This window comes from Balaenoptera physalus, assembly GCF_965194825.1.
Source record: "Balaenoptera physalus genome assembly, chromosome: 10".
NCBI classification, from domain to species: Eukaryota; Metazoa; Chordata; class Mammalia; order Artiodactyla; family Balaenopteridae; genus Balaenoptera; species Balaenoptera physalus.
Window position 1 is genome coordinate 88,641,017 of NC_138889.1, and position 14,783 is coordinate 88,655,799.

The window sequence follows — 14,783 nt, forward strand, 5'->3', positions numbered from 1 at the left end:
CCCCAGATTCCTCTTCCCTATCACTGTCTCACTTGACCAGCTTGAAGAGGCTGCCTTTTCAGTTTAGAATCTTAGACTCGTTACCACCATTATGGAAACTCCAGGCCACGTGGGGGACTCTGCAGGCGTCACATCCCGGAAAAGCCTTCTGCTTTGTTTCCCAGGTCCCTGCAACTTCCAGGGCTCTGGGGCTTTGGGGAAGCAGTAGGCTCTCAGGAAGCAGGGTGCTTGGGAAGCTCACAAGAGAGGCGTCCACCCATGGAGTCAGGAGAGTGGCAGTGGGGGAGGTGCGAGGGCCTGTTGTAATAAGAACTAAGGGCGGGGAACTGGCTGGACAGGCACAGGGACAGGCAGAAGACAAGCTGCCAGGACCCCAAGACCTAACAGAAAAACCTTGGTCTGTGGACTTGGGTTTTCCCAGGGCTGCTAAGCATCTAGGTAGCCAGGGAATCCGACAGGCCTGCTCCCAGCAAAATACCCAGCCTGGTCTCCCTGTGAGAAGGATGCCAACTCCAACCTCATCCATTTGGACCAAGTCCTCCACTGAGAGGACTTTATGGACATCTGTCACTTCTTCAACTTTGATTTCTGTTGTGTCTTACTCTTAAGAGACTTTTTTTTTTTTTAATAAAGGCTTTTTTAAAAAATTAATTAATTTATTTATTTTTGACTGTGTTGAGTCTTCGTTTCTGTGCAAGGGCTTTCTCTAGTTGCGGCGAGCGGGGGCCACTCTTCATCGCGGTGCGCGGGCCTCTCACTATCGCGGCCTCTCTTGTTGTGGAGCACAGGCTCCAGATGCGCAGGCTCAGTAGTTGTGGCTCACGGGCCTAGTTGCTCCGCGGCATGTGGGATCTTCCCAGACCAGGGCTCGAACCCGTGTCCCCTGCATTGGCAGGCAGATTCTCAACCACTGCGCCACCAGGGAAGCCCCTTAAGACACTCTTATCACGGGCAAGAGACATGTCATCAGCATGTCTACGTGTTCGTGTGGACACTCAACCTACCAGAGTCAACTCTGAGATTCGTGGTTTTAAAAAACAACGTTGGCCACTACGGAAGGTCACCTGGACTTGGAGCCTAAGGCGGAAGTGCCTACCTGTTTCCAGCAGTCACTGAGATAGGTATGGAGCGAGAATGTTATTAGAAATCGAATGCTTTTAAATAATTTTTGCTAATATCTCTGTAAGCAAAGGACAGCGGCCCTGGAGTTGGGAGAGACTGGGGCCTAGTCCAACTTCTGTGCTCTGTGACCCTGGGCAGGGCTGGCCCGGGCACTGATAACTGAGGAGTCATCTGGCTCTAATGACATCATGACATCATGTTTCTCCTTGGTGCCAGTTGCTTTTTAGGCAAAGGTGGTGCCTGAGGCCAGGGGAGAACAGACGGCAGCTCTGCTGGCCCCAAGGGTTCCAGAAGAAGTTGGTCATGCAGTGATGTGTCCCAGGTGAGATGCAGCCAGCTTGCAGTTCCAAGGCTCCCCTGATGCAGACAGAAAAGACAGGATAGGGCAGAGCACCACTGGTTTCCTCCTGGAGGGCTGTTGTCATGGTTCCCGTAACCCTGCACGTCCAGAGAAAAATTTGGGACCAGTGGAACCTCTTTTCAAAATACCTTCGCTCCCAAAGAGCATACAAAATACATGAATTAGTGTCAGAGGAGCTGTTGCCCAAATGTGGATGGTTTCTGCACGTTTAGTTGATCCCTATGGACTGGGCAGGGGAGTGGGCAGTGCAGGTATGAGGCCCAGCCCTCAGTCACTCAGGATGGGGGAGCCACGGTCTGAAGCATAGTTCCGCCATCAGCACCCACCTCCAGACCTCAGTCTCCTTCTGGTCAGAGGTGGGTCTTTTCCACCATAAACCACAGAGCGTGCTGGGGCCCTGGGTGCTCCCAGGAAGTGGGAGCTCAGAAAAGGAGGAGGTATGAACTAGTTGTCTGGGAGAGTGGGAGAGTGCAAGGACCAGCCAGCGCCAAGGCCCCCTGGACCTGCTTGAGGTTAAAGGTCATGAATTCGGTCATTATGGTGGGCGGTTTTCTCCAGCCACCTCCAGCTATGCTCCTGGAGGCGGGAGCAGGCCAAGAGTTGATCTTGACCGGGGCTGCCACTTGCTGGATAAGCCCAAGGAAGGGGGCTGTGGTGTACGTGGGATACTGCTTATAACAACCACAGAACGTCAGCTGGAGAGGAAAAGAGATGAGGATGAACTGAGGTTGGATTCCACCACACCTGAGCTGTGTGATCTCGGAAAAAATCACTTAACCTCTCCAATCTGCTCTTTCCTTGTTTACAAAATAGGCATCAAAGCGCCCCTTCCATGGGATTGTGAGCATTAAATGATGTCCTTGGCGGGCAAATGTTCTGGCCTATAAGGAGCCCTGGACACAGTGGGTGTGAGCGTTGCGTTAAAGGTGGTCTGTGTGCACAAATGTTGATGGAGCATCCCCGGGCAGCACCAGCCAGATGTGAAGCTGAGCCCAGCACCTGCGGTCACTCTGCTTCCCCGAGCCCCTCTCCTCCTGCAAAGCCACCTGCACACACCCCCTCTTCCCGGGGGGCCCCCATGAGCATGACAGATGTTCCCACAAACAAGTGGTCTCTCACTGAGCTGGGCTGCTGTCCTGTGGGCCCCTCCAGACCCTTCTCTGCTCTTCTAGTGAAAAGGCCTGTGATCAGAATTGGCCTTGATGCCCCTCAGGAGGAAGTCTCTCGCCGGAAGCTTCTTACACTCCCATGAAAGGCCTGCTCAAACAGCTCAGGTGCAGACATCTGTCGGGGGCTGTCCCACAGTCTTTCCCGCATACCTCAGTTCACTCCTTTGAAATGCAGGGTGGGTGTGAAGGCGCTTCCTTCGTCTGTGGTCCACAGGCCTCAGCTTCCTGTCAATTTCCTCCGCTGCACCTGAGCTTCGAGTCCTGTGGACAAAAATAGTCAAAGATCACCTTCTTCTGCCCCTGCGGAGTGACCATCTCCAAGCCCAGCCCAGCCCAGCTCCTGCACTGCTTGGCCAGGTCTCCCCAAGTTTCCCTGCTCTGTTCTCTTCTCCCCTTTAGAGCAGCATGTGAAACTTCAGCCCCTACTCCTTTGTCTCCTCTCCTGCCCAAGGCGGATTCCCGACTCCACTCCACTCCAGACTCCCCTCCCTCTGCTGGGAGCTCCCTGCCTCTCTACCAGGGCCCTCCTGTCAGCTTCTCCTCTGCCTTAAAAACCCAAACCGAACCTTGACCTTCTCATCTCTCCCAGGCTGAGCGGTCCTCTATTCCCCGGGAGATGAAGCAGGACTCTTCCAAACACCGTCCCCGGACTCGGGACTTCATCTTCGTGCTGACAGCTTCCAAGTCGCCAACTCCTTCTCGGATCTCTCCCAAACCACCCAGATGTCCCCCAACTCCAGACGCGCGGCCACCCAGAAGGCTTCAAACCTGAGCTTCTCTCTCCCGCTCACCCAAAATCCCGTCCCTCCCCCGGTGCGCTCCTCGCAATGAGGTGAACACCATCGCCCTCCCAATTGCCAAGACCCCACGTCCTCCTCTGGACCGTTTCTTGAGTGTGTCCTTCCGCTCTGCGATAGCGGCCAAGGTCACCCCTCCCCTTCTCGACCTCCGCAGGCTCCTCTAGGTCTCCTCCCTGGCTCAGCTGCACGTTCTAGTCACATCCCACAGAGGAAACAGAGGCAGGTTTCAGAATAAACTCCGTCCTGGCTCTCCCTGCTCAAAAGACATCGACGGCCCCATTAGCCTCGTTAAAACGAAGTGCAGCTCCTCCCCGGGCGCACGGCCTGTGCTCCAGCGGCTGAGAACTTCGCTTCTGGGCTGTGGTGCGTGGCTCTCGGCCAGTCATTTGCAGAAGCTGCTGCTGCCCCCGCCTGCGGCCTCTCGCCTCGCCCCTCCCTCCCCGCTCGTAGCTCAGACCGCGCTTTTGCGCGCTTGCTGTGACCTCTCGGGTGCCTCGCAGCGCCAAGAGCTTCACCAATCACAGCAGCATCCGCCTCTCCGTCTCCCCAACAGACCGAACGCCCGGGGAAGACAGGATCTCTGTTTTGTTACATCTCCAGTTAGTTCTCACAGTTCGTAGAGAGCCCGGCGGGATGGGGGTGGGGATGGACAGAGCGCAGGGTGGTCTGGCCCCCAGCAGGGACCCAGAACCCACGTTCCGTACCACTCCACCCCCAAGCCCTCGCTCAGTGGCTGCGGGTTCTAGCCGCGTGTGTCCTACCAGCTACCCAGACCCCTGTGTCTCCAGGCGGGGTTCAGCTTGTCCCCCCACAGAGCCAGCAGAGGTGCCACCCTTGACTCTTTGGGGAGAGTAATAAATTCTTTTTCTGCTTTGTCCCAGACTGAGTCCCTTCAGCAGTGGCCCCGATTTCAGCCTTTCCCACCCCCCAAAGGGTCTTTCTCCATCAGTGACACCTCACAGCCTCTCCAGGACCTCCTTTTTCTTTTCCTCCGGGCTTGAAAACCAGTCCTGTGTCCCTGCTCTGAATAAACCCCTTCGTGACCTCTTCCCGCCCCCAAGCTGTTGCCTCCTTCCTCACTTCATTCTTGGCCAAAGTTCTCAGATGAGTGACCTACATCCACCGCTTCCTCTTCCTCGCTCAGGCTCTGGTCCAGACACCCGGCTGCAGCCTCACACTGCACTGGACACCCTGCTCCTTCCCCTCACACTCTGGAGCGGCCCCTCCTGCATCTTCAATCTCCTTGCCTTCTCTGGAGGCTCCCAAGGGCAGTGTGGGCACTTGGGCTGCAGGAATGGACAGATATGGATCAAAATTCCATCTCCACATCTGTTCGGCTGTGCGATCTGGTGCCACTCACTTCCTATCGCAAGCCTTGGTTTTCTCATCTGTAAACCTGAGCTGACAACAGTTCCTTAAGGAAATAACACACTCACATGCTCAATGTTCAACTGACGTGTTCCCTATCGTCATCCTGACCCCATTCTCCTCAAAACCCTCTCCTCTCCAGAACTTCAGTGATGTTGCACCACCTTCATGCTGCTTCCAGCCTCTCTGACTACTCTTTTTCCCTCCTGATGCACCCAAAGCTGGCATCGATTGAACCCTTACTGTGTACCAAGCAATGTTCCTCACATTTTTCTTTCTCAGTATGTGTGGCTTTCACCATAGGTACTATAATAGCACCCATTTAACAGATGGAGGTATTAAGGTACAGAGAAGGTAATAATGGCCCAAGAAGACACAGCCAATAGGGGGCAGGACCAGTGCTCAAATCCAAGCCGCCTGGCTCCAGGCCCCTTGCTTTTAACCACGCCTCCATTCTGCCTGTGGTTCTGAGTGCTCCAGTCTGGGTCTGGGACTCCTCGCTCCAACTTAAGCAACTCTCCCTGCTTCATTTGCTCACAAAGCTTTGTGTACTTATTTCCCAAGTCTCAGTTCCCAGCCCACCTCCCACCTCTGAGCTTGCTGGACCCCTCCTCCTGATGGCCTCTCAGGATCAGAGAGCCCCAGACTTACTTCAAACCCCTTCCTGTGGCCTCGAACAATGTTATTTTGCAGCTTCATCAGCGAATTTCTTTCATTCAGCCTTGCAGGCTAGTTTCCTGTGAGCTTGCCTGTCTCCTGTACCCGGCCGCGAGGTACCCGAAGGCAGAACCCTGTCCTCTTGGTGCCTCTCTCTGCCTCACGTGCACTGAAGGCAGATTCAACTCTCTCTCAGATCATATCCCCTCCCAATTTCCCTGTTTCTGCTCAGGGAACTATTACTTATCCTTTCCTCCTGCCTCTGAAATTTTGCCCTGCCTCACCCCTGGCCTCTGTTTCCCACATCCCACCACCCAGGTCAGGGCTGCCTTCCAACTGTCTCTCAGATTCCTCACGGCTGCCTCATTCCAACTGCCCAACTGTCATCCAGCACCAACCCTTCACCATCTGGCCATCCCAATGGCTTGCTGGCCCTTCCCCTTATTTTTAAATGTTGAGTCTAATAACCTAAAACATGGTAATGTTTTTTTAAAAAAAACACTTAGTTACTCTGAATATAGCTGTGGGTCGAGAGTTTACTACCTGTGGGTTACAAATAGCTGGAGTGGGGAGGAGAAAGGTCTTCATAAAAGAGGGCGTTATGCTCAGTCTCCAAGATGGTCCCCACAGCTCAGGATCACTGCCTTCTGGGTTTCATGCCCTTGTGCAGCCTCCTTCCACACTGTCTCATGGTTGGTCTGTATGACCAGAGAACATGGCAGAAGTGATGGTAAATCATCTTTGAGGTTAGGTTGTAAACACCATTGGGATATCTCTGTGTGTGTGTGTGTGTGTGTGTGTGTGTGTGTGTGTGTGTGTGTGTGTGAACTTGCTCTGAGGAATGTCAGGACACTCAGACAACCCATGCAGCAAGGCCTTCTGCCAAAAGCCACGTCACGTGAGTGATCCATCTTGGAAGCAGGTCCTCAGCCCCACTCAAGCCTTCAGCTGACTGCAGCCCTGACTGACAGTTGACTGGACCTCATGAGAGACTCTGAGCCAAAAGGACCCACTAGGCTGCTCTCAGATTCTTGATGCTCAGAAACTGTGTGAGATAATAAATGCCTATTATTTCAAGCTACTAGATTTGGGGGTAATTTGTTACACAGCAATAGATAACCAATACAGAGGATGGGATCCATTCATTCACTTCGTCATTTAACACAGTTCTTTTGAGCTGCTACTATGGGTCAGCTATCCTGGGTACTAGGGGTATAGCAGTGAACAAAATAGCCAAAGTCTTTACTATCAGAGTTTTTACTCTAGTCAGAGGAGGAAGATAATTAAAGGAAAGAAAGAGATATGCTAGATGGTGATAAATGCTATGGAGAAAAATCAGTATGAAAATAAAATGGAGGGTATATATAGGCGTGATGTTGCACTTTTATATGGGTTGGTCAAGGGAGGCCTCTCTAATTAAGTGCTATTTGGGCAGAGAACTGAAGAAGATGGGCAAGCAGATATACGAGAAACAGCACGCAAGGCAAAGGGAACAGCAGGTACGATGGCTCAGCATCCACCCGCTTCTTACCATTTCATTGCTCATCTCTAGCACAGGCTACCTCATATCAGGCATAAATTGCTAAACTAACCTCCTAACTGTCTCTGATACTGAGTCCAAACTCATTCTGCTCACTGCACAACAGGCCAGTAAATCGGGAGATGAGGTGTTGGGACAAGGAATAACGACTTTATTCAGAAAGCCAGCAGATCGAGAAGATGGTGGACTAGTGTCTAAAAAACCATCTTCCCCCAGTCCGAATTCAGGCTTCTTTTATACAAGAAGGGGGAGGGGGATAGAGGGTGTGGCTGGTTGTTGCAAACTTGGTGACTGTGGGGACCACTGCGAGGCTGCCCATTGGTGGAGCGGGACCACTAATGGCCGGCCCACCCCTATTACAATTCCCCACTGTCAGTGTCCATTCTACAGTCTTGTGGGAAAAAGGGGCAACAATCATTGTGGCTACTTCCTACTGAACAGGGGTGATGAAGGGGTGATCGTGGAATGGAATTGATCAGCCTCGGGCCGGGAATATTCTTTAAAATTTTTAGTAAGTAATACAATTCTCTTTCTTTAAAAATTTTTGGCTGTGTTGGGTCTTCATTGCTGTGCGCGGGCTCTCTCTAGTTGCAGTGAACGGGGGCTACTCTTCGTTGCTGTGCGCGGGCTTCTCATTGCAGTGGCTTCTCTTGTTGCACAGCACGGGCTCTAGGTACGAGGACTTCAGTAGTTGCAGCACGCGGGCTCAGTAGTTGTGGCACATGGGCCCTAGAGCATGTGGGTTTCAGTAGTTGTAGTGCGTGGGCTTCAGTAGTTGTGGCACTCAAGCTTAGTAGTTGTGGCTCATGGGCTTAGTTGCTCTGTGGCATGTGGGATCTTCCTGGACCAGGGATTGAACCTGTGTCCCCTGCATTGGCAGGCAGATTTTTAACCACTGCACCAGCAGGGAAGTTCTCTTTCTTTCTTTATCTACAACTATTTGAACCTGATGAAATCTCTTCTACAATGAAATTTTAATCTCAATACTTATCCTTTTTGAAGAGCAACCTCAAGTCTTCTAAAGGGTTCACAAACCCATTGCTCTCTAGGCCTCTCAGGAGTTGGGTCATTTTCTGATGACAGCGGGGCTACTTTAAACTGAGTGTGATGAATCCATGGCTTTACTGTAGCTAACTTGACAGATGAGTGTATGGCAAGTAGTACCACATGTGGTCCTGTCCACTGTGCAGTTAGCTGGTGTTCAGGCCTTTGTTCTCTATAAGTTTTAAGGAGGACTTGGTCCCCAGGTTGGAAAGGATGTAAGGCTACTTCAGTTGGATAGGCAGACCTGCTGGAGGCAAACTCATGAACAGAGGTTAGTATAGTGCCCAGAGTTTCAACATAATTGGCAACTGCTAGGTCTTTCAGAGCATTTATAGATTCTCCCACCTGGGCAGGCACCTGGAAAGGCCTACCATACAATATGTCAAAGGGGCTTAATTTAAGCTTGCTTCTGGGAGCCACTCTGACCCACAGCAGGGTAACTGGCAAGGCCTTATCCCAAGTTAAATTGACATACGTTAGCAATGTTCCTTTTTAATGTATAATTCATTTTCTCAGTTTTTCCTGTTGATTGTGGTCTCCAGGATGAATGTAGCAGCCAATTAATTTGCAGTGCTTTGGACACTTGTTGGATTATACTAGAGACAAAAGCAGGCCCGTTACCACTTTGAAGGGAGGCAGGCAGTCCAAATCAGCAGATAATTTCCTCAAGGAGGGCTTTAACCACTTTGGAGGCTTTTTCTGTCTGGGTGGTATATGCCTCCACCCATCCTGAAAGTGTCATCAAACACGTACAAGTATCTGAAATTTCCTGCAGCTCACTTGAGTCAAATCTATTTGTCAGTCCTTGGTGGGGCAGGTTCCTCTGTGTTGGGACCCCGTCTGGGGACATCTGACAGCAGTCTAAGGGTTATTTTTAGCACAAATCATGCAATTTTGAGTGACTTGTTGGATGGTCCTTTGTAGGTTAGGCCCCATTATATATTTTTGAATCCATTGTAAGGTGGCATCTCTCCCGTGATGGGCACTATTATGAACGTGCCACAGCACAGTGTCCAAGAGTGTCTCAGGGATGAAAACAATTCCTTGTGCATGACATTTCCAGCCAGGCGAGGTGTGATCAAGTGAATGCCCACTTTTCGGCCCTCTCCTTCTCCTTTTCTGAATGCACCAGCTGGTATTTTGACAAGTCGATCTGCGGGAGAAGTGACCCTATCATGGCTTGATAATCGCCTTCTTTTACTGCCTTCTTTGCAGCTCGGTCAGCTAAGAAGTTGCCCTTTATTATATGAGTTTCGCCCTTCTGGTGGCCTTGGCAGTGCTTTGTGGCCACTTGTGAGGGCTTATGGACTGCTTCTAATAGTGACAGGATTTCAGAAGCATGTTTTATGTATTTATTGTTTGAAGTGAGGCGCCCCCTTTCTTTCCAGATTGCCCCGTGAGCATGCACCACAGAGAATGCATAGCGAGAGTCTGTGTAAATATTTACTCACTTCCCTTCAGTGAGAAATAGGGCTCTTGTCAGAGCAATGATTTCTGCCTTCTGAGCTGAGCTCCCTGGGTTCAGGGCTTTGGCTTCAACAGTCATTTTTAGGGTACCATTGCATACCCAGAGTGTGGCCTACCTTGGTCCATGATGCTGCTTCCATTGGTGGACAGTCCCATATCTAGCTCGGCCAAGGGTTGGTCCATTAAGTCCAGTCTGCTAGAGCACACTAGCTCCATGACGTGTAGGTAGTCGTGCTCTGGGGATTGTGCAGCAACAATTGGAAGCAATGTGGCTGGATTTAGGGCTGAAGTGACCTGAAATCTTATACTGGGATTGTCTAAGAGAATGGCTTGGTACTTTCCCATTTTCCCAGAAGTCAGCCAACAGCCCCCGCTTTGTTCCAGTAAAGAACAGACATGGTGAGGGACAAACATAGTGGTGGGTTGCCCCAGGGTAAACTTCTCAGCTTCCTGAAGTCTGTCACAAGTAGTTGCTATAGCTCCAAGGCAAAGGGGCCATCCCTTAACAGTCTGTTTTAGTTGTTTTGTGAAGTAGGCAACGGGTAGAGGGATATTCCCCAGAGTTTGAATGAACACCCCAAAACTTATGCCTTGTCTCTCATGGACATATAATCTGAAAGGTTCCTTTAAGTCTGGTAGTCCCACAGCTGGGGCTGAGATTAACTTTGTTCTTATTGTTTCAAAGGCTGTTTGGCACTCTTTAGTCCAAGTAAGGGGCTCAAAATCATGTCCCTTTAAAGCCACACAGAGGGGCTTTCCTATGAGCCCAGAGCTGGGGATCCAAATCCAACAGAACCCTGCTAGTCCCAGAAACCCCCTCAGTTGTCTGCGAGTCTTGGGGGTTCCAATGCCTGCAATTGCCTGTTTTCTATCAGGCAAAAGACCCCGCTGTCCTTGGGAAAGGACAAAGCCCAGATATGTGACTTGTGGCTTACACATTTGGGCCTTTTTCTGGGAGACCTTATATGCACAATTGGCCAAACAGTTCAGGGTTCTGATGGTATTCTGTAAACACTTATCATGTGTAGGACTCGCTATGAGCAAATCATCCGCATACCGGAATAAGAGTCTTTCATCCAATATGAAGTTTCTAAGGTCCCTAGCCAACATTTCCCCAAATAAGGTAGGGGAATTCTTAAATCCTTGAGGCAGGACTGTCTAACAATACTGTTGGACTACCTGTGTTTCTGGGTCCTGCCATTCAAAAGCATACAGCTGCTGTGATTCTTCTGCAGTAGGAATGCAGAAAAAAAGCATCTTTCAAGTCCAAAACTGAGAACCAGCTGTATTCTCCCTGAATAGTTGTGAGCAGAGCATATGGATTAGGTAGCACCCATTAGGGGTGTAAATCTTGGACTATTTCATTAACAGCCCTCAAGTCTTGGAAAAGCAATACTCTGCTGAGTTTGGCTTTTTGACCAGGAGATTAAGGCTGTTATATGGGGACCTGCAAGGTTTATTCAGTCCTATTTTCAAAAACTTTTTGAGAATTGGCTGAATTCCCTTTTGGGCCTCTTGCCTCAGAGGGTATTGTTTTAGATTAGGTGTCCCAGCATTTCTTTTTAAGGGGATTTGTACTGGCCATGTGTTTTTGGCCTTCCCTGGGGTGCCATCAGCCCACACTTCTGGCCTTACCTTTTCGAAGCCTTGGGGGGAAAGAGCTCTGTCTCCTTTTCTGCGGTGTCCATGAGTGCCATCTGTAGGCTTACAGTGTGCTCTGGTGGGACCCCAATGTCAAGCTGTCCTGGCAAAAAAATTACTTGAGCATTTAATTTCCAAAGGAGATCTCGGCCCAAAAGAGAGATTGGATATACTGGCATATATAAGAAACTGTGTTTCCGGGTGAGGTCCCCTAACTGGCATTCTAGAGGTTGTAAGAAAGAATGATTTTGTACTTCTCCAGAAACTCCCTTGACCAGGATGGATTGAGATGTTTTCTGCACCACCTTGGTATTTACCACAGGGTATGTTGCACCCATAGCTATCAGAAAGTCAATCAACTTGTCCCCCACTGTCAAAGTTACCTGGGACTCCTGTGGGGAAATTGGAATTGGACGCCTCAAGTCGAGCCCCCAGGCCTCTTCATTCATTTTCAGAGTGTTCCTCTCTTTCTACCACATGAGAGGCCCCCATCTTTCTTTCATTGTTTTCATTCTTATTTTTTAGTCTAGGGCAATCTGTTTTCCAATACCCTTCCTTCTTACAGTAAGCACACTGTTCCCTCCCCAGCGGTGGCTTACCTCTCTTCGGGTTACTTGCCTTCCGAGAATCTAATGCTGCTGCCAGAAAAGCTGCGTTCCATTTCGCATCTTCTTCCTTCTGTCATTGTTCCCTGTTGCTCAACACTTTAAAAGCAGCATCTACCAGTTGCGAAGGGTTCATTCCAAATGTACCATCTAATTTTTGTAATTTTCTTCTTATATCTGGGGCTCTTTGCCCTATGAAGGTCATATTTACCATTGTCATATTTTTGGGGGCCTCGGGGTCTGCATCAGTGTAGTACCTATAAGCTTGAAATGGAAAATCCTTGCAATGGAATATTATTTGGTTATTTTTAAGAAAGAGATATATTTTTATATGTTGACTTGGAAAATGTATAAATATATTAAGTGAAAAGAATTGGTTACATGAATCATATCATGTTCGTTAAAAAGAAAAAAATTATATGATTGAATAAGCAAAGGGAAAATACAGAAGGACATTTACCTAAATTATCAAGGTCTCCCAGTATTTTCCTGTTCCTAATTCCAATGTTTAATTCTCAGGCCTTATCTTCCTTGACTTATCAGCAGATTTGACATGGCCGATCACTCTCTTCCTTGAAATACTTCCTTCACTTGGTTTCTCCCATGTGATGTACCCATGGTTTTCTCCTCCTCCTCTGGCCTCTCCTCAAGTCTCCCTTGCTGCTTCCCCCTCCTTTCCTTGACTTTCAAACATTGGAGCTCCCCAGAACATAATCCCTGGACCTCTTCCATGCTCAGCTCCTGCCTCAGACTTTAAATTTCAACTATTTGTTGGATGATACTCAAATTGATATCACCAGCCCTGACCTCTGCCCAGACCATTGGGCTCATATAGCCAACTGTCTAATTGACTTCTGCACTTGGAGGTCTAATACACATTTCTAATCCTGCTATGACCCATCACACCTTATCCTCCCAGTCTTCTCCATCTCAGTCATGGAAAATTGCTCTCATCTAGTTGCTCAAGATCAAAACCTGATTGTTATTGACTCCTCTCTTTATTTTACGCTCCATATATAAATTCTGTGGATTCTACCCCCAAAATTCAATTAGAGTCTGACCATATTTCCCCTTTCCACTGCTACCACCCTGATCCAAATCACTACCAATTCTTGGCCTTGATTACCACAATAGCCTATCTTGTTTCCATGATTGTGTACAATAACCTAATAGAAAAAAAGATCAAAAGATATGAACAAACTGTTAATAGAAAAGAAAACCCATAAACATATGAAAAGGTGATGGGCCTCATTCATAATAAGGGAAACTACACTGAGATACCATTTCACATCTATCAGCTTGGCAAAAATCTGATGGTTTACAACATATTCTGTTGTCAAGGCTTGGGAAACAGGCCCATACACTGTTAGTGGGAATATAAAATAGTACAGTACCTAGGAAGAGACGTTTACTGTTATCTAGCAAAACTACCTATGCAGCTGTCCTTTGACTCAGGGATCCCATTTCTAGGAATTCTATCCCAAAGACACACATGCACAGATACGAGTGAGCTAAGTACAAGGGGGATTTTTGTCTCCGTTATTTATTGCTGCAGTCTCCATTATTTATTTTTTGCTCTATTATTTATGAACAGTGCCTGCAACATATTAGGTACTCAATCAATATTTGTTGAATGAAGTTTAGCCAATGTTGGACTTTATTGGTCCTGTTTGCTTTGTTAGCAAGTGCTGAAACAACCATTTTATCCCTACACTCCAAGGGAATCCCAACTCTTAAAATTAAAAAACTTTTCTCCATGGAGCCCTGATTCATTTTAGTGGAGAAAGGTGTTAAAGAGCACAGTTTAACATTCTGTGTCACTCTGTCTGGATGCTTGGCTGAGGGGAGAGCCAGAGCTCAGAGCCCCTCCCCTCCCCATTCCCAGCCTGGTCTGCTCCTCACCTGTATCTTCTGCATTTGCCTTTTGATATTCTCAGCTCAAGTCATCAGACAAACCAGCAGCAACCCTCTACAAAACAATGACAATATTGCTCTTGGGGTCACCCTGAAATAGGACTTGACTTTACGCTAATCCCACCTGAACCCACAAGACTCCTATTCTGAGACCCTCCCTGCCCCTAATCCTACCAGGGGAGAGCCCACTTCAGGGTACCCCTACTTCCTCACAGAACATCACAGGAAGCCTCAGAAGTTCCCTGTAGCAGACTGGTCTCCACTTCTGCCCAGGGGGATCTGCTGGTCCTATCCCCACTGGGCAGGATGGTCCCAGGCTCTTGCAGCGCTCTGGCTCAGACACTCCTCATCCCAAAGCCAGGTCACTGTCACCATCTGGGGATGGAGTGAGGGATAAACACCTCAGGGGGAATTTGCCCTCCAGGACCTCCCTGCTGGTCATAGTCACCGATGGAGCCATGAGGGTGAAACAGCATGTAAAACAGCTCAAGCTTAAACTGGTTTTGCCTCCTTAAATAGGTTGTTGAAACAGCACTAGCTTAAACTGGTTTTACCTCCTTAGATAGGTTGATTGATTAATCAAACTTGAGTTATTTTAAAGAAACAGCACTGCTCTGTGTGCAAGACGGGAACCCTTGTCTCCAGGATGACCCTGGAACAGAGAATCTTAGTCTACAGAACTCAAAGAATAGAAATGATGCCACCAGAGCCCTTTAAACAAGCGAGAAGCCCTTCAATAAGGAAAATCTGGCTTCCAGGAGCAGGAGTAGCTTATATGGACTAAATCAAGACCAGTCAATCAGCATCCAAGTTTGAAATTTCCCTAAACCCTATACATTTCCCCCTGAACCCTGGATCAAGGAGACAGATTCGAGAGTTTTGCCTCCTATCTCCTTGTGGGTGGATTTCCCGATAAAGCTCTGATTGGTAGCGAGCTGCGTAACGAGCACAATCCAGTCAGTCGGGAGGACTAGGCCTTCTCTTCCCCACCTTGGGGCACAGAGCAGGACATGACTAGGCCAGCAGAGGGCACTCAGCCTCGACATTGAGGCCCGAGTCCGGCGGGAAAGGGTGTCAGCCCGCCGCGCAGAGGAG

The 14,783-nt window shown here is 49.0% G+C and overlaps 2 long non-coding RNA genes across 3 annotated transcripts in view; both read right to left on the reverse strand.

Moving 5' to 3' along the window:
- The window catches only part of LOC309636906, a 382,209-nt gene that overhangs the window by 271,598 nt on the left and 95,828 nt on the right, over positions 1-14,783 (reverse strand). The window lies entirely within an intron of this gene.
- The window catches only part of LOC309636905, a 28,695-nt gene continuing 14,547 nt past the window's right edge, over positions 636-14,783 (reverse strand). The window contains exons 2-3 of one of the 2 annotated variants that reach the window (XR_014250302.1): positions 2,803-2,913; positions 636-1,479 (exon numbers count right to left, since the gene is read on the reverse strand). This is a non-coding gene — a long non-coding RNA (uncharacterized lncRNA). Of the gene's footprint in view, positions 2,914-14,783 lie in introns of both variants that reach the window. The other variant, XR_014250303.1, reaches the window with a different exon arrangement.